We start from the raw sequence: 20,209 nt of genomic DNA on the forward strand, positions 1-20,209 counted from the left end.
GGGGATTTTGTAATGTGAAAATAAATCAAGCTCTGGGCAACCCTCTCACCCAGAGTCACAGTGATGATATACCATGGTGACAGGCAGACTTTAGGATTCTTGGTTAAATGGGTCAGGTTATTTACAAACATTATTCTTATTATCATGAAAATAACCAGTAAGCAGGAAATTTTCTCTTGCAGTTCAGAACTTACAGCACACCACAAATGGCCTTTTATGTCTCAGCTGGTGAAACTATAAAGAGGTTGTTATTCTACAAAACACCTTTTCATAGAAACCTAATTCAATTTTAAGAAAATGAATATGAAGGGAAAATACCTGCTTTTGCTCTTTCAATCACTCTGTCCTCCCCCTCCACTCCTACTCTGAGGCCAGGTTCCTTTATCCTTCCCTAAAAGACCTCAGAAGTCCCCAGGTGTGAAAACAAACAGTTGTCATTCATTGTTTGAGATGTGGCTTCTGCCAGAGGGAGAGCCATTAAGGTGCACTCTTTGGGAAAATAATAAATGTATGGAAAGTTACACACAATGGTAGGACGTACTGAGATATGATTGGTTGTAAGTTTTCCTGAAACACTCTTTGAAGTAGCTCCATTATCTGTAGATTAATACTCTGCTTATATAGTAAAAAAGCCCATGAGAGTGTCTCTCCAGGGGGTGCCTGGCTGGTTTAGTCCCTTGAGCCTCAGACTGTTAATTTCCACTCAGAAGAATGGTGGTGAGGTCAGTGGTGAGGTCAGTCTCCACACTGGTTGTGGAACAGCTCAAGATTCTCTCTCTCCCTCTCCCTCTGCTCCTCCACGCCACCCTTACCTCCCTCCCTCTCAAAAAAAAAAAAAAAAAAAAAAAGGAAAGAAAGTGTCTCCCCGGCATATCAAATGCGTTTCACCTTTGCTAGATGATACACTTGCTTTCTTCTCTAGTGTTGTTGAGATCTTTTAAATGTTCATATCAACGCCAGAATTGAAACAACTCAGATGTGCAAAGTGCTACTGTGTTTTCTTTTTCTTTTTCTTTTTGTTAAATTAACGTATACTGTATTATTTGTTTCCGGGGTACAAGTCTGTGAACCATCAGTCTTACACAGTTCACAGCACTCACCATAGCACATACCCTCCCCAATGTCCATCACCCAGCCACCCCTTTCCTCCCACTCCCTCCCCTCCAGCAACCCTCAGTTTGTTTCCTGAGATTAAGAGTCTCTTATGCTTGGTCTCCTTCTCTGGTTTCATCTTGTTTCATTTTTCCCTCCCTTCCCCTATGAGCCTCTGTCTTGTTTCTCAAACTCTTCGTATCAGTGAGATCATCTGATAAATATTTTTCTCCAATTAACTCATTTCGCTTAGCATAATACCTTCTTGTTCCATCCACGTCATTGCAAATGGCAAGATTTTGGGGCTGCATAGTATTCCATTGTATATATCTTCTTTATCCATTCATCTGTTGATGAACATCTAGGTTCTTTCCATAGTTTGGCTATTGTGGACATTGCTGCTATAAACATTTGGGTGCACATGCCCCTTCGGATCTCTGCATTTGTATCTTTGGGGTAAATACCCAGTAGTGCAATTGCTGGGTCATAGGGTAGCTCTATTTTCAACTTTTTGAGGAACATACATACTGTTTTCCAGAGTGGCTGCACCGCTTGCATTCCCACCTGTAGTGTAGGAGGGTTCCCCTTTCTCTGCATCATGGCCAACACCTGTTGTTTCCTGACTTGTTAATTTTAGCCATTCTGACTGGTGTGAGGTGGTATCTCACTGTGGTTTTGATTCATATTTCCGTGATACCGAGTGATGTGGAGCTTTTTTTCATGTGTCTGTTGACCCCCTGGATGTCTTCTTTGCCGAAATGTCTGTTCATGTCTTCTGCCCATTTCTTGATTGGATTCTTTGTTCTTTGGGTATTGAGTCAGATAAAGGGCTAGTATCCAAAATTCTATAAAGAACTTGTCAAACTGCTGTATTTTCAAACTACACTCTGATCCTCTCTTCCGTAAGGGCTGGGGGTGGGTGAGGATGGTGGGTCCCTCCAGTTGACTCACCTAATTTATCTTCATGAATGGCTATACCATGATCCATTTATAGAACATGATGACGGTTGACCTAAATCAATCTCAATCAGTGGAGTTTTATACAGTGTAAGGATGAAGGTGGGGGGGGGGCATCGTGAAAATAATAATAGAAAAGCTATGCACGTGGAGTCCTACATATGAACCAGCCATTGGGATGAGCTTCTCACGTGTATTACTTAATCAAATGTTTGTAATACCACCTGGAGGCAGCTAGTCTTCCCTTTAGACAGCTGAGGAAATTGAGACAAGTAGTAGCTAAATAATTTACCCAGGTCATATGGCTCATAAGTTACTGCACCAGGGTCCCAACCAGTCAAACCCTCACTGTCTAGGCGTTTAGACTGTTTTTTTCAACTTTGCAGCTGATCCTACCTTGTTAATTGGTCAGTTAGCTATTACTGAGATGATCACATAATTTGTCATCCAAACTGGGACCATTTCAAGAATAAAAGAGGGAGCTCTTAGAAACTGCCAGGACAACCGGCGTAAGTACGGGCTGTTCTTTCAGAAATCTGGATGTGTTGTCCACTTAGTTGTTAGGGACTTGGAACATTACCTTCTGTAGGGGCAATGTCCTTCATGGGCATTAGAGCCCCAGGTCGACCCTTCACCATTTCCTTAAGGTTTTCCTTCACAGACTCCAGGCCACTGCTGTCCTCACAAGAAAATATTGAAGTAGGGACACCTGCTGGCTCAGTCAGTTAAATGTCTGTCTTCCGCTTGGGTCAGGACCCCAGAGTCCTGGGATCAAGCCCCACATCGGGCTCCCAGCTCAACGGGGAATCTGCTTCTCCTTCTCCCTCTGCCTCTCTTCCTGCTTATGCTCTTTCTCTTACTCTCTCTCCCAAATCAATAAATAAAATCTTTTAAAAATATATGGAAGTGAAATATCTCCACTCCAAAAATATAGAACTCCCCCCTACACACACTAGAACTCCTGTTTAACAAGGAATCTTTCTTTCTCTAATGTAGCAGGTGTGTGTGCTTATTTTTTTTAATTCTTCAATGATACTTTAACTTTTTTTTAAAAAAAGGCATTTTTTTAAAAAATGCATTTTAAAAAATGCATATGATATATGACTATTTGGTTAGAACAAAATTATTTTTATACTTTGACACTGTGTGTGTGTTAATACCTACATATATCTCTGGGTAATACCCGTAAGAAATGTCTCCTCACTGTTGGCATTAGGAAGGGAAAGGATCTTGGATTTGGGGGTAAAAGGGTAGAGAGGATGGGGGGAGTGGGGAATAGAGACTTATTTACACAGTACCTCTTTTTGCTCACATTGAATTGTTTGCCATGAGTATGTTTCTTTCTCCAATGAAGTGAGGAGAAAAATACATACTTCCCGTTCAGTGTGACTGTATCCTAGCCAGTAAGAAAGCAATCCGATTAAAGTTATTGCACCGATTTCTGCTTGACTCATAACTTCACATCTTAAAAAAAAAAAAAAAAAAAAAAAAAAAAGTGACCTTTTAGAAGGGATGGCTGAGAACGGAAGTGAATCTTTAATTGGTAGAATTTTAAGCAGCATAAGTAAGGAAAGTGAAGAAATTCAAGTGAAGTCCAAGTGGTCACTCTGGCAGGGGGAGGGGCTCGCAAGTTGGCCCTACTCTATGCGCTCTACATACTTTATACTCTTTGTTAGTTTCTTTCTTTTCTCTAATTATGAACCCACAGGTTTTCTAAAATGTCCTTTTTTTTTTTTTTTTTTTTTTTTTTTTTACAATGAAGGAAGTTTAAGCTCCAACCACAGTGTGGAAAAGAAAAAGATTGCGGAATATATAACCATTTATAAATATAACTTCTAGACAAGAAATGGCACTTGCCTAATTTGGAATTTCAAGAGGATGTGAAATTTTCTGCTCGTTAGTTATGAACACAAACACTTCCAAGATTAAACTATGCAAATAGTGGAGGAAAGGATCAATGATGGGCAAAAGTATTTATTTTGGCCATATGCTTTGAGACAATGCAATGCAAAACTATGTCCTTAAACTAGTGTCTTAAATACCGCATGATTCAAACAGAAGCAATCCATAAGCCTTGGACAATGCATTGGCATTACAGACGTTTTATAGGAGTATGACAGAGACTTGATTTCCCACCCAATACCTGACCTTCCCTTATTACTGGTTACAGAACCCTGAGTTCATTTGGGGCCGGGATTGTTTTCCTTCTAAGAGACCACACCTTCCAGGCTCCCTTGCAGCTGGGTGTGGCCCTGTGACAAAAGTTGGGCTAATAAATTATAAGTGAAATCATTTTGAGGCATTTCAGGGGAAGCTCTCTAAAGGAGTTAACTTAGCTAAGAGGGCATCCCTTTTGCCCTCCCCTTTCCTCTTTCATGCTTGGAGAGAACATTTAATAACTAGAAGGACGTCATGGCCTAAGGAGGGAAGAATAGAGATCTAGAAAGAGCCTGGGTCCCCGATGACTTTGAAGAGTCACCATATGAGCCCCAGATAGCCAGAGGTAGGATTTCTTTTCTGTTAAAAATAACCCATTGACCTTAAGTGTCTATCACTGACAGCTAAATGCAATTCCTAACTGATCAAACCAATTACTTCTCTTCTTTGGAAGAAAGGCTATCAGGATGAAATGAATTGGACATTCGTTCATCATCATTCCTAATCCTGGCACCTCGCTGTGCCTGTTTTTTGTTTTGTTTTGTTTTCAATTAATTCAATTTGAAAAAGACATTTTATCTTAGAACAACCCAGGGGCTCCGTCTTTAGTTCCTCACGCTAGCAAAATTCCTACCCTTTGTGAACAACCGTCTTTAGACTCACAGAAACCTCAATTAATAATCATTTTGCTCACAAGATGACTCTAGGGGACACTTACTCAGACACTGTGACTGTCACCATAGTTGTTGGAACTGAAGTTATATACACAGATGAACTTTTCTCACTTGTTTATTTTCCATGTGGGGTGTCTCATTTTAAAACAAACCCATTGTAAGTCCCCAGGCCCTAGATGTAGGCTGTGTTATGTATATCCTTTGAAACTTGTTTCTTCTTTCCTCCAGGAAGGAGGGGAGGTAAAAGCCTGAGTAAAAGGAAAAAAAAAATTAAAGAAAGAAAGAAAAAAAAGAAACAAAATAAAAACCATATTTTTAACAAAAGGATTTTTGAAAGCCTTGGGAAATGTTGTGTTCACTCACATAAGGCCCCACTGTTTTAAACATATTTTACTATAATTTTTCCTTCAAAATTCTGACATGCAAAGTTGAACAGGGCTCTTTCAGTGTACAACCCCGGGACATGGAGAAATAAAAAGATCAGTATTCCAACTAATGCGTACTCAGTGGGAATCATAATATTGCATAATTGCTTGAAATTCACAGGCCTATCCGATGTCATCTTCAGAAATATGCAAGTTTCCCTTTGTTTTCTGACTTAGAGATATTTCCTTGATTTAGGGCTTAACCCTTTTGTTGCTACCCCTAATTATTGAAACATGATTGGAAATGAATGTAGAGCCTGCTTCCTAAACCCACACCAAATGTTAGGTAGATTCCCCCAAATCTGCCAACTTTTGTTCTAACAGAAAAACAAAATATGTATTTAACTTTATCAGTGAACCTCAAGTGTTCCTTTTTGCCTATTTCCTTTCCTACCTGTTTCTAAACACACGCACACACACATATGCACACACATACACACACAGTCCTTTAAATTCCCACAAAAATCTTTGTAAGAACAAAGAGTTGCTATTTCGGGGCATGTAATGACATGTTTAAAAGTTCATCAACTTCCCCCTTTAACAAAAATCTGGCAATGAGTCTAAAATAATAATTTACAAAGATTTAGAGAAAGAAAAATCCTTAAGACTTCTTCCTTTGTAACATTATGTAAATCATAAATATACCACCGGTCTGGAAGTGATTACAACAAGCTCCAAGACAAAAGATATTCCTAAGCAGACGCTGCTGACAATGGGCTCTTTTCCCATTAACATAGAAGAAGATTTGGGAAGGTAAGTTCTCATAATTATTAAATAACAGATTCATGCCATCATGAAGAAATCCCAAGCGTACGTGTTCTAAGAATAAACTCTAAGTCCTGAGCCATAACTGATTACACGAACTCATCACACCAGTGTGTGTCCTCTTCTTCAAGGTGAGTGAGTCTTTCCGTGTTCCAGCATTCCTCCACTCTTCTCCAGGTTTCTCTTTGCTTCTCCATTGTCATTGCCCCTGACCTTCCAAACAGGATCCCTGGAGTGAAGAGGAGGAAGTATTATATAAACAGCTCATTCTCCGAGTGTGAGTCATTCCTGAATCAGCTCCCCCTTTCCCTATACAAGCGGACACCCAGGCCTATCTAAGCTTCTCAGTTACTTGTAGGAAGCGTTTCTTTGTTTTGTCTTTCCCCACACCTTCCCAGAGGGCAAAGTTCTAACTTTTTCGCTCTCCTCCAGGCATTTCAACACTGGGATTGGACATTCTGTTAGTGGAACATGGAGAATTTCATTTTGCTTGGTAGTATAGCATGAGAAGCTAAGGTCAGCCAATTCAGAGGGACACTGCAAGGCCATTTTATAATTAAACAGAGCACCCGCTGGACTCCATGTTAAAACAGATGTTTCCTGGCCCCAGGTACTAAGCCAGCTCATAGGAAAACTGCCCAGAGCTTCTCCCTGAGCCAAGATGGGTCAGTGTCTGGAACAACTCCTGTCTAGTGTCTCTTACTGTAATTAGAGAATGGGGCTAGCTTTTGGTCATTAATTCCATTTGAAAAATAGCCATAGCTAAATTAAAAAAGGAAAAAAAAAAAAAAAGAACATCAGAGTGCTTTTAAAATTGAAAAACCCGATTATAAAATGGAGATAATTTATTGGTGATTTATTATTTCACACAGTGTTTTAGCCCTTATATAAATTCCGTACAATGATTTGCAAAATTCTCCAAGATGATTTGCAGAATTTTCACTCCATTTATGAAATGGATAAAATGAGAGGCTCCTTGTGCTTAGACTGGAAAAGGGTTTACAGATTGGTTAGGACCGGGGCCTCAGACTCAGATGCCATAGTCTCCAGTGGGTCAACGAACAGAGCAACCAAGGGGAAGAACAATCATTCTGCCTTTTCTCTCTAGTTTTCATTCATTTTCTTGTTTGCAGTAAGAGACATGGGTGCAGGAATAGATCTCTCTACTGGGAGGAAACCACCGTCCGAGCAGAGCTGATGTTTAGTTGCTGTGCACCTGAGGCTAGGACTGTCCTTACCGATTGAGGTCTCAGGGTGCTCTCAGGCCACTGAGTGATGCCCTTCACTGGGCATCTCCCCTTTCTCCAGGAACTCAGATCTTCCCATGATCCAGAAGCTGGGAAGAGCAAGTCACCCCCAGGATGTCGTTCTAGCACAAAGGTGTCCATTCTGATAGGTCAGTCCCCAGGCCTTAGTAGTGAAATATTTTCAATATTTGAGTACAAGCACAATGACAAATAGCAACTGGTATTTTTACCTCTGTGTAGGATAGACAAAAGGGCAAATCAACTTGATAAGGTCATTGGGACCCAGGAGAGCCCATGCTCTGTTAAAGGGGCAGAAATTGAGTAGAAATATGGGACCCATGTAGCGAGATCTTCTGATTTCTTAAGAGAAAATAAGACCCTGTGTCCTTATATAAAATCTTCCAAAGAAAGTGTCACCTCATTCAAACACTGTAAGGGGTAAACAGCATGCTTTTGTGGTTCCCATCTGGTCTAGGTGCTGCAAATTTGCAACCCTTCCCATTCCTGAGACGGAGGAGAGGACTGGCGTTGGAGTGACTCACCCACACCCCCAGGTCACTCAAGTGATCTAGTGGCAGGGTCAGAACTAGAATCTAGAGCCCCTGACTTCCCCTCCAGTGAGAGCTGACTTTCTTTGAAACAGGTTCTATGCACCATGGAGTACCTTCAGGAGAGATCTGTAAACCGCATTAAGTAGAAGCATTGATATGTTAGGATTACAGTCATTTCTGTTAGTGTTAGCTCCTGGCAATAGCAAAATGAAGGGGAGTCCCTCCAAAGCTAACACCTAAAGACAGAAACAAGGGCAGAAGTTCCAGAGATAACAGCCTTGCCCAACTGCAAGGAAAGGTTGGTCCTCTGGCGGCTTGGAAATCACTTTTTAAACAAAGGCATTGACAGAACTCCAAGCAGGGTTTGAAAACATCTCCATGGCGAGGGTGACCCCAGGCAGAGTGAGAAAAACATCAAGGTCTGAAGAAATTCCACTGGTAGGGGTCATCTAAATTTAATGGATCTCTAGTTCCACATGGTCCTGAGACCAATCTGCTCTTTCTTCACACCTGTTCTTTACCTTTGTTATTAAACAGGATTGTGCCCAGGGTGACGTCAAGTATTTGTAAAATACATTGGTTCATACATTTATCATGATGAGCATGGAGTAATGTACAGAAGTGTGACATCACTCTATCGTGCACCTGAAACTAATATAATATTGTATGTTAACTATACTGGAGTTAAAATTTAAGAAATACTTAATAAAAAAAAGAATAGAGAACCTCAAAAACAAACCAAAACCAAAAAAGCAAAAAACAAAAAACAAAACAAAACAAAAACAAAAACCAAAAACAGATTTGTCCATAGATTAACTCACATTTGTTCAGGATTGGCTACAGGCTAGACCAGAATTCCCCAACATCCAATATTGTTGTAACTTCTACATGATTTACCTCTCTTCTACTGCTTTAATTTGCCCACTTATTTTTCAAAAAAGCTACGTGTTCTTGTTCCTTAAGTAGAAAAAAAACTTGGGGCACCTGGGTGACTCAGTTGGTTAAGTATCAGAATCTTGATTTCTGTTCAGGTCATGATCTTATGGGTGGTGAGATCGAGCGCCATAGTGGGCTCCACACCGAGCGGAGAGTCCACTTGAAGATTCTCTGCTTCTATCCCTCCCTGCCCCACACACGTGCACTCTCTGTCTCTCTCTAATAAATAAATACATCTTTCTTTAGAAGATTTAAGATTTTATTTATTTATTAGAGAGAGAAAGCTCACATGCATGAGAGTATGTGTGTGAGAGAGATAACAGGAGGAGGGGCAGGGGAAGAGGGAGAAGCAGAGCCCCCCACTGAGCAGGGAGGTTGAAAGGGCTCCATCCCAGGACCCTGGGATCATGACCTAAGCCGAAGGCAGATACTTAAGAGACTGAGCCACCCAAGGGCCCCCAAATAAATAAATCTTTAAGAAAAGAAAGAGAGGAAAAGAAAAGAAAAGAAAGGAACTATTTTTGTGTTGGGATTGCAGTTATATCAATGAATTAAGTAGCCCTTGACCTTGAGACTCCATGGACCATTGATACTAAAGAACTAAATAAACTTCTAAAGTAGAAGTGACGGGAGTGCTATGATACAAGCAGAAGGGGAGCCATGAATTTTCTTTGAGTCGCACAGAGAGGTGGAGGGGGCTTCACCTGGTATGTGATGTTGGTTGAGACTTGTGGAATGAGCAGGAATTTCTAAGGGTGAAAAGGAGGAAAAGGAGGCAGAAGAAGCACCTGGAAGAGAGGCACAGAGTCCTACTAAAGTGTGTTGGGTGTTTGGGAGAATCAGGAGTGGTACAGTCCAGCTAAAGCCAAAGACACATGCGGAGAGTGGCAGGAAAATCTGACTGGGCTTGGTTGTAAATACACAGTTACATAGGAGGGAGCAGAGACGTGGACACCGAAGGTGAAGGAGCACGGCCAGAGGTCTTAGGTCAGGAGAGCGTCTGATCTGCTCGGTGTCATAGGAAGATAATTTTGCCTTCAAAAGGCTGGTGAGGGAAGGGGCTGAAGGTAAGAAGGTCAATTCGGAAGCGCTCCAAACTCCTCAGGCCAAGGATGGTGAAGCACTGATTGAGAGTAGCAGCTGGGAGGAAAAGGAAAAGCCAGGTTTGAACCCGTGTTTGTTTGAGGGAGAAACAATAACGCATGGTGACCAGTTCAATAAGGAAAATGGAAAGAGGGAAGACTGAACGCAAAACCTTTAATGTGTCTGCGTGGATAAAAAATGCCATCTGGGGCGCCTGGGTGGCTCAGTGGGTTAAAGCCTCTGCCTTCAGCTCAGGTCATGATCCCAGGATCCTGGGATCGAGCCCCACATCGGGCTCTCTGCTCAGCAGGGAGCCTGCTTCCTCCTCTTCTCTGTCTGCCTCTCTGCCCACTTGTGATCTCTGTCTGTCAAATAAATAAATAAATCTTTTTAAAAAATGCCATCTATCAGGATCTAGGGGGACGCAGGGCTTTTGGAGGGTAGGTGGGAGAAGGGAGAAATGGGGGGCTGGTTGATGAGGAGGAGCTTGGAGCTATTAAAGCTGAAATGCCTTCAGAGGACTCTGATCTCATATGAGATTTTCAACACTCAATAAAGTTTTATGTGTTTAAAAAAAAATAGAGGACTCTAATAGGTGAACCTCACCAAGAAAGCATTAAAACTGGAACTGAGGCTCAAGAAGGACGATGATCAGCCAAGAGCTTGACCCATGTAGAAATACTCTGAAAATGAGCTTTAAATCATAGGGACGGAAACTACTTACACTGAGAACACCTGCTTACGGTAGTTAAATAATTCGAAAGCTAATAATGAAAGAAAACACAGAATAGCACTATATTCTGCTTCCACAATATTTTCTTTTGGGAAAAAAGAAAAAAACAACAAACTTGGGAGATGGTTAAAGATGCACTGGGCTCAGAATCAGGCAGACACATATCTGAGTCCTGATCATGTTATTTTTTAGATGTTTGACTTTGAACAAATTATTATTCAATCCTTCTTAGCAAGACACTTTATGTGCTTTGAGGCAGACCCTATTATGCGGAATGGGAATATAATGATTAAACGCTGCCCTCAAAAAAAAAAAAAAAGAGTTTAAATGATCTTTTTTGAAAAAACTTGAAGACTGCAATGAGACACTACCGTCTAGCAATCAGCGTGATGCATGATACTTAGAGAATACTATGAACTTATCACCTTCTAAGTGCCAAGTCCTTTCTCGTCATTAGCTCATTTATTCTTACACCAAAACTATGAGGTAGATATTGATGTCGTTCCATTATGCAATTGGAGAAACTAAGCTTGGGCCCCTTGCCCAAGTTCACGGGGAACAAACGAAGAGTTCTCTGATTCCCCAGATGCCACACTTCATTTTTCCTTTGTCAGATGAGTGATGTAGGCAAGAGCGCCTTCTCCCTTAATGCCTGAAAATATAAGTAAGTGAACTAAAAGTTATCATCCAAGGAAGTGCCAGTTAAGATATATGGGACATTAACACGAGGATAATCAAAACTGAAACTAGTGAAGATTCCACTGGTATAAATATCTTACCATGATATGCAGAATGTCTGAACCAGGGATAATGTTCTACAAATGCTCTTCAGCAACTCGTAGATTGGCCACAGGCCCCACAGTCACTCAGAATGGACCTGACTCTAGGTACAGAATTGGTTCCTTCCGCAGACCATTTCCGAAAATGGGTAGGAATAAAAAGAACTAGTGAGTCAATAACTTACAATTAAAAGCATTTCGGAGGTAATTTGCACTCTTAAATAATGGAATACAACTGCATAGAAGTCTTTCTGGGGTGAGAATCTTTGTAACTCCACCTCCTTTCTATGTCTTCTCTTTGCTCTCACTCTGAATCACCCTCCTCATTTTGACCATACTATGGGGGTATAGCTCAGTGGCAGAGCATTTGACTGCCTTTTGACCACACTGGCCAGGTTTAGGTTGTCTTCACGCCTCCCAAGATAGCACTTGGCCACTTGTCCCCCACCTGGTTGCTTATGCTACCACAAGTTCTCCAAGCCTCTAACCCATCTAGTAGATCCTCATCGCCAAAAAATATACCCACATTCATGTAAGAGCACAGGTTACTTACAACCTTTTGGCCTTCATTCACTGCACACAACTTCTTAGGTCCCAAATCTGTGTTAGTCCACACCTCTGATTCTCTGTGCTTGCTGGTCCCTCTGCTGGGGTTGCCCTTCTCCAGGTTCATCTGATAACCTCCTAATCATCTTTAAACACAGAGTCCGAGAGTCATCCTCTCTGAGAAATCATTCTATTTTCTAGTTTTTGTATCCCACAACATTCTGTTTATTTCCGAATCTGTCCCACTCAGAGTTTCACTCAGTAAGTGTTGACTTCCCCCTTGAAAGAAGGCAACATCATCCTCCATATCTTTGCATCTTCATATCCAGGGAAGCCCCGGCGTATATAGTAGGAGCTCAATAAATATTGTTGTATTAAATAGAACCGAATCCCATTGTCATCACCCGCTGGTTAGTGGGCTCTCACAGGAGTATAATTTGTTGGTAGGTTCTGCATTTCATGCTTAGTGTGGTGGCAGGAGAGACATCCAAACTCTGCTACTTCTGGCCTAAAGAAAAAAGGGCTACTTGAAAATGGGAGGTAAACAAGAAATGGTAGAAGAGCCTGAACTATGCTCACTTTGTCCCTCCTGGAGGCCAGAAATGGGGATGTTAGTGCAGGCCAAGCCACTTATCTTATAGGATTCTGACCAGTTTTCTGATAAAAAGAAAAGAAACGAGCAAAATGAAAATCTGTGGTCAGAAGGTTACAGAAAGGAAAGGCACACGTTTCTGCTAGGGAATAGGAAGTGGTCTTGCCTTCCACAGCAGGGCTGTCTAATAAATCTGGAGAGTTTTATTGACTTCATAGGCGCAAGAATAACCACCCGAAGAAGACATCAGGTTTCACTTATTTTTTTGGAAAGTAATTTTTCACAGACGCGAGGTTAAAAGAAAGTGGTTGCACGGGCCTCGGCTGTGGTGGTGTGTCTTCTGGTATGCGTAATGCAACTGGATCTCAATTCTGGGACAATGCCCAGTCTCAGAGGTCTAAAGCCTCTGTTGAAAGCCATGAGGACAGAGTGTTGCCAAAATTTTATGTATGCAACTGTAGATCAATTGTCTTAGTGCAAGGATAGACTTTGATCAAGAGCGTCTGGTGGGAGGGGTTTCATTAAACACTGTTTTCAACTCTTAATTCTACAGCTTTTACGTCTACTTGCTGCTAAGTCTACCACAGACCCTGAATGGCCCTGACACAGAGAGACCCCTCCCCCAGCCCACGTCTGGCTCTCAGACGGCAGCAGTGACTGGCATGGAAAGAGTTCTTGGGCAGAAGAGATACACAGATACACTCGCTCCCTGGTTTTTGGTCTCATGTTAGACATATTCAAAAAGGAAAATGCTTGAAGTTCTCCCCGTCCCGCCTCACGTCTGTGATTCATTAGGAGAACTTGAAAACTTCCCCTACACAAAGACAAGCTTTCCTAAAAAAAGGATTGATAAGGCTGTATGTTTGTTGGATGAGTTCTTCCTTTTAAAAGTGTCTGGCCAAGAATAGAAAATGCAGTCCGTTTTAGAAGGTTTGAGGGCCCATTTCTGAACTCCTTTCAACTGTCCTCCTAATCATGGAAAAGATGGCCCCTAGGAAAGCTGCCTAAGAGTTTGCAACTTTCATGTTTGATTCTCAGGGTGAACCCTGTAGACAACTTCGCCCACAGGGCAAAGAAAACTTTTCTTCACAAGGTCATATTTCTTTCACAAACCAAGAAAGAGCAAGACAGATAGAGGAGCCTTGATCTTGGCCAGCTGGGTGGCAAATAGCGCCACCTGGTGTCTTGGAGGCCAGTTATCCTCAGAGCTCCCAGCATCTCCAGCAAAGTGGACGGGTCCTGGGATCTGAGGGTAGTAAGATCATTGGATTGAGAAGCAGGAAATCAATCAAATCTAAAACCACTCCATCTGAAACAAATCGCCTTATTGTATAGATGCAAAAGTAAATGGGTGGTTTTGAGAGGTAAGCAACAGAATCCTTTTTCAAAGGAAAATCTTAACTAATACATTAACAAACATTTATTGGGTCCTTGGCATGTGCCAGGCACTGGGCTAAGAGCTACATGTGTATAATATTACTTAATTTAATCTTCACTACTCTTAAATAGACACTGTTACTGTGTCTGTTTTACAGAAGAGGAAAATAAAAGATCAACTTGCTCCAAATGACATAATATATGACCCACCACATGACGTTGATCAAAGCAGGGCACTTGTGGTGCAATTAGGATTGGAATACCATGAATCTTTAGCCGTCATCTGCTTTCCTCTTCCACCAACCTCTTCTGTTTCCCTGAAGCAACCCCCAGGCTTTGCGGAGCAGGGTTTCAAAATCTTTTGGCCGGGTAACCCCTAAAGACCCCCCCCCCCCCAACCTGCTCTAATGCCCGGTGATCCTAATTCTGGGGATGTAAACCATAGTAATCTCCAAAACAAGTTCCTAAAACCTGGATATTGGCAAACCTTGCTCTTCTTTCATAGGGCCGACTAAGCCCCTTTCCCATGTCTTTAAAGAATCGCTTTTTCAAATTGCTCTGCACCAATAAACATAAAGATGAAATCAAGGACTGTTTCAGATGTAAACATACTGGCGCTCTAAGATTAAATATGTTGCTTACGTTAAAACTGCAGTGCTGAGGTCAGGACCGATATCCATTTCCTGAATAATTAAGTTATTAAGTATTCTATAACACATTTGTTTATGCACTCAACAACAAATTATCTCTGAAAAATCCAGCTAGAAACAAAACAGCTAAAATCCAGCCAAAAAATAAGCATTAGGTATTAGCATTTTTACCTCTCACATTAGCTGGATGTCTGTCTGGGTATCGGCTCACTCAGAGCAGGGGGTTCATCAGGGAAAGGGGGAGACTTTTGATGTCTTTGTTAGCTTTTTCACAAAGGCAAAAAAACCTCCACAGGCTGAACCTCTTAACTTCTAACTCACATCAGACATCCCTAAATTGCATGGTTTTAGTGTTGCTAAGGGGGGGGTGGGGTGGGGAAACAGGCTCCTTCTCACAGTGTGGGTGAAGGTGTAAATCGGTATAAAATTATTGGAGGGCAATTTGGCAATAGCTATTAAAAATGAAATGCTCATACCCTTTGACCCAATAATAATTCACCTTCTGGGAATTCATCATAGAGAAATACTCGTACAACAGCTCAAAGATGTAAGAGTAAAATGATGTTTGCAAGAATATTTGGTACAGGGAAAACTGGAAAGAACCCAAGTGTGCATTAACAGGCAATTGGTTAGAGATAGTATGGTTTGGCCATACAGGACCATACCGTGGAGCCATTAAAAAGAAGATTAAAAAGAGGCTCACTTTTTTCAGACTGGCATAGAAAGATGTCTGAGACATATTGCTAGGTGGAAAACAGCATGCTTCAAAGCTGAAGTATAATCCCATTTTTTTAAAATAATAAATGAAATTTTTAATATATGCCTTGAAAAAAATGTTAACTGGTTTTCTCAGCTGTGTGGGATTATGGAAGATTTTCACTTTCAATGCTATAATGTTTCAAGCTATTTATATATGTGTGTATATATATTTATATAGATATGTCATTACTTTTGTAATCAGAAAAAATAAATGTTGCTGTAGCTTGGTCCCTTGAGAGCCCTGTTACAAAAGTGTAGAAGGCTAGTCCAAACCCATTAACTTTGCTGGAAAACAAAACTTAGCTGAAATTGGAATGGAGATGCTGCTTAACCAAAGGGAGGTCACTCATGGAAATTCTTCTGCCTTTAGAGTCTACAAGCCTTTGTAATAATTAGCCCACAACGAAATGTTCTTTTAAAGAGGAGCTAAGGAGGATAAATTAAAAACGCAGCCAGTTTTTGAACCACTGCTGTCGCTGACAGGCCGTCTGAGGACTGGCACTCGAAGAGGTCTCCTCTTTAACTGCGACTTGCCCCAGGTGGGGTGGAGGGAAGAAGAGTTTGTTTAATTTTTGCACTTTCACCAAACTAAGATTTGGTGCAAGTCACCTAGCTCTGGGGCCGATTCCTACGGTGGCAGTGATGGTGGCAGGGGAACTACCGCTTATACAATTAAGGGGCCTGTTCGTTGCAAAGAATGCAAAATTACAAGTACAAAATTAGGTACAGCATTCTGAAGGGGCCCCTGGAAAGGACAGGGCCTTAAACTAAGCTTAATTAGCTTCCCAGAGATCTGCCCCGCTCTGACTCAGAGTTCTTCAACCAATCTAACAGGGGTGAGTAACGGGCACACTTCCTCTCCTTTAAAAATTACCCTGCCGAAGAGGAGTTCCGGTGTCATGCGTAAAAGCTAGAGGCAGCACCCCAGAGCCCTGGGACACTGTGCGATCTCTGTTCTTTGGGGGACACTTAAGTTTCTGCAGACGTTCGAGCTCTGAAGAATCTGTACTTGTTGACAGTGGCAGACGCCCAGTTTTTGATGCTCATAAAACCATGGCAGTCAGAGTTGGAAAAGATGTATTAGGTTATCAATCTAGATTCAGGTCCAAGACAGGATGGTTCACTATTGTAGTCATTCCAAGCCTTTGTCCAGGCAGCCTGGAAATGTCTTGAGGGCCTCACTCTTAGAAGGCTGTTCCTCTCTTCTGGTTACTGGGCAAGTTGTGGAGGTGTTTGAAGAAGGGGAAAAAAAAAAAGCAGTTTAGAGTTGGAACCACACAAATACTTAATTATATCCATTCACCTAGATTTCTATCAGTGTTTTCCACATGAAGAAAACGATTTAGTGTAAAGAAACTCTTGGTCTCCGGCATAAAGTTGCCATCAGGGAACAAATCACTGATTTTTTCCGGTTCCTTGTATTTCAACTTTGGTGGTGAGTTTCTTTTTAGCCTTGGGAAAAAAGCTAACTTGCTGGGGTCCTCCATAGCCAGCATTACCAAGAAAGGGTAATAATGAAAAGCTGCTTTTGTTAATAGAAAGTGACTTCCTAAACACTTATTTTGGGTCTATTTACCTGTCTTTGGCGAACTTGATGTGTTCCCGATTTTTAGGTTAGGTTTTTATGGCAGTATAAAAATGGGGGATCTGAGGGTGTCTGGGTGGCTCAGTAGGTTAAGCATCTGCCTTTGGCTCAGGTTATGACCCCAGAGTCCTGGGATTCAGCCCCGCATCAGGCTCCCTGCTCAGCGGGGGCCTGCTTGTCCTTCTGCCCTTCCTCCTGTACCCTGCTCTGCTCTCTCTCTCTCTCTCTGTTGAATAAATAAATAAAATCTTTAAAAAAAAAGGGGGGGTTCTGAAAGTTAAGTTTTTATTTTCTCATGTTCTCCTTGCAGTCCATACTGATAATGAAGCTCATTCCCAAAAGCTTCTGATGGCTACTTTTTTTGGAGCACAGAGAGGATTGTTCTAGACTGGAAGGAGAGTAGACTTGAGTCGTTATCCACTGGTGAATGTCTGCTGTATGTCCCAGTGAAATCTCTTATCCTTGTGCCTCACGAGTGTGTGATGGCCTGTGTGGGGTCGGCTTGCTTATTCTTTATGTGTTTGGCGGTTTATGGGATTGTTTATTTTGTTGTTGTCTGCCTTGAAAATACTCAGAAGAATTCTTTCTTTGATAAGTAATGCCATTAGCAAATATAAAGTGCTAAACAATAATCTATTTGGATATTTGCATTTGAGAATTCATTTCTATTTTAAGTCAAGACAAGTGGACATTAGTTAATGGATGCTAGTGACATTATTTTTAGTAATGGGCTCTTTTAGCAACAAGCAACCCTCAGGAACCTTTTTTATTTTTTTCAATTCCCAAAGATGGACTTCCGGTTTATCAATCATCAAGAAACTAACCGCAAGGCTTTGCGCCAGGCTGGGTGTGGAGCCTGCTGAAGATTCTCTCTCTCCCTCTGCCTCTCCCAAACCCCAAAATAAATAAATAGATAATAAATAAATAAATGTAAAATAACTTTTTAAAAAATAAACTAACCACAAATGCTGAGTTAAACTTAGGAGACTTTAATTAGATTTAAAAAGTTGAGAATTTATTCAAAATGAAAAATGTGCTCAGCAAAAAACAAACAAAGAAACAACAACAGAAACACAACTATTTGCCAAAGTATAGTAAAGGGGGTTACCCTCAGTGGGTTAAGCGGCTGCCTTAGGCTCAGGACAGGATCCCAGGGTCCTGGTACCAAGTCCTGCATTGGGCTCCTTGCTCACTGGGGTGTCTGCTTCTCTCTCTGCTTCTGCCTGCCACTCTGCCTGCTTGTGTTCTCTCTCTTTCTCTCTGCCAAATAAATAAATAAAATCTTACCAAAAAAAAGAAAAAAAGCTGGGTGCCTGGTTGGCTCAGTGGGTTAAGCCACTGCCTTTGGCTCAGGTCGTGATCCCAGGGTCCTGGGATTGAGTCCTGTATCTGGGTTTCTGCTCAACAGGGAGCCTGCTTCCTCTTCTCTCTCTCTCTGCCTGCCTCTCTGCCTACCTGTGCCCTCTGTCTGTAAAATAAATAAATAAAATCTTAAAAAAAAAAGGCATAGAAAAGAAATAGAATTATGGGGCAATATTAATTTTGAATCTCCTGAACTGAAAAAATAAAGGTAGAAATGCTATATGTTAAAAGATACTACTTTTATTTTAAAAATGTTCAGTACAGTGTGTCTATCTCTGGGACTTCCTATGACTCCGTCCTTTCAGAAATGTGCCTATCCACGCCAACAAATTACTAAGATAATGGAAAATAAAAATTCTTGAGAAGTTAAAAATTACCAAAAGCACAGTATCATTGGAAATCACTAGAAGAGGGCCCCTGGATGGTTCAGTGGTTAAGCATCTGCCTTTGACTCAGGTCATGATCACAAGGGTCCTGGATTGAGCCTCCAAGTGGGTCTCCCTGCTCAGTGGGGAGTCTGCTTCTCTCTCTGCTTCTCCCCTTGGCTTGTGCTGTCTCTCTTTCTCTCTCTCTCTGTCAAGTAAATAAACATAATCTTAAAAAAGAAAAGAAAAAAAAGAAAGTCGCTAGAATATTTTCCCAACCCCAAAACCATTCGATTTGCCAAAAGCTCTTTTATGATTTGTGAATGCACTTAAATGTAATCTCATAAAGAAGTTAAAATATTTTAATTGTGCATTAAACAAATTCTCCTTAGCAAAAATAATGAAATTATATGAATTTAGTACTGTCTAGAAAAATATGGGCTATAATGAAAAGTTAATACTGTTGGTGACCTCAGTAATGTGAGCTATCCTAAACTCCTTACTGGCAAATACGTTGTAAGCTCTTAAATGTACGGATCTATGTCCTGAATTGAACCCTTTAAACATGGTTGGGTACAATAAATGTTTCTGGAGCAAATGAACACGACTGAATTCAGGTAGGTATCAGATTGTTTACTGTCTGATCCAGGTTTCCCGGATTGTCTTTGTTATTAGGCCTGATTTCAACAGTAACTGATCAAAGAATAGCAATTGTATATATTTACAACCTTGTCTGTACAAGTGAACGCTTTCCAATGTTCCATGAAAGTTCACAGGTGTATATTGGTTCGAAGCTTGGTTTCAAAAGAGAATACATGAATTTATTTTTGTGATAGAGAATTCCAGTAGAAGACTGGATCCAGCTTCTCAAACAACATTGTCCAAAATGTCTCGCTCTTTCTCTCTCTAGATCCCAACTTGATGACTTTCTGTGCTGTGTTCATTCTTAGGCAAATATGATGGCAAAGATGGCACCGTTCGGCAATCCCTAAGTAGAAGGAGATTGTTTCTTTGACAATAGAAGCTGACCTCCTGTTGTCCTAACTGGGGTGATGTGCCCATCCCTGACCCTATGATAGTCTTCCAGTGGTATGGGGTGTGTCAGTTTGACAGGGTTGTGTCAATTTGACATAGCTGTGTGGCTGCCGTCACAAATTACCACAGGTAGGAAGGCTTACCAACAGAAATGTGTTCTTTCATATTTCTGGAGGCCAGCGATCCAAAGTCAAGGCGTCAGCGGGGCTGTGCTCCCTCTAGAGGTTCCAAGGGGAGATTCTGTTTCTTGCCCCTTCTGGTTTCTGGTAGCTTTAGGCATTCCTTGGCTTGTGGGTGTACCACTTCAGTCAGTCTCTGCGGCCTCCTTGTCCTATCTGCGCGTCTCCCCTGCATGTCTGTGTCAAACCCCCTCTGCCACATCTTATAAGGACATATGTGATTGTATTTAGGGCTCATTGGGATAATCCAGGGTGGCCTTATCTCGGGAGCCTTAATTTAAATGCACCTGCAAAGATCCTTTTCCCAAAGTCATATTCACATACACCAGGGATTTGGACACAAACATCTATTTTGGGGGA

The 20,209-nt window shown here is 41.4% G+C and overlaps 1 protein-coding gene and 1 long non-coding RNA gene across 14 annotated transcripts in view; one reads left to right on the top strand and one right to left on the bottom strand.

The window, feature by feature from the left end:
- The window catches only part of NFIB (nuclear factor I B), a 436,690-nt gene that overhangs the window by 141,530 nt on the left and 274,951 nt on the right, over positions 1-20,209 (top strand). The gene's annotated exons all lie outside the window — the stretch shown is intronic.
- Positions 4,019-20,209, bottom strand: part of LOC131812602 (uncharacterized) — a 28,280-nt gene continuing 12,089 nt past the window's right edge. For 2 of the 5 annotated variants that reach the window (XR_009346414.1, XR_009346412.1), the window contains 4 exons: positions 18,648-18,843; positions 11,953-16,535; positions 11,400-11,522; positions 4,019-6,299 (listed from right to left, as the gene is read on the bottom strand). This is a non-coding gene — a long non-coding RNA (uncharacterized LOC131812602). The remainder of the gene's footprint in view (positions 6,300-11,399; positions 11,523-11,952; positions 16,536-18,647; positions 18,844-20,209) is intronic. The other 3 variants (XR_009346416.1, XR_009346415.1, XR_009346413.1) reach the window with 3 other exon arrangements.

The sequence above is a fragment of the Mustela lutreola genome, chromosome 12 (genome assembly GCF_030435805.1).
Source record: "Mustela lutreola isolate mMusLut2 chromosome 12, mMusLut2.pri, whole genome shotgun sequence".
In the NCBI taxonomy this organism is placed as follows: domain Eukaryota; kingdom Metazoa; phylum Chordata; class Mammalia; order Carnivora; family Mustelidae; genus Mustela; species Mustela lutreola.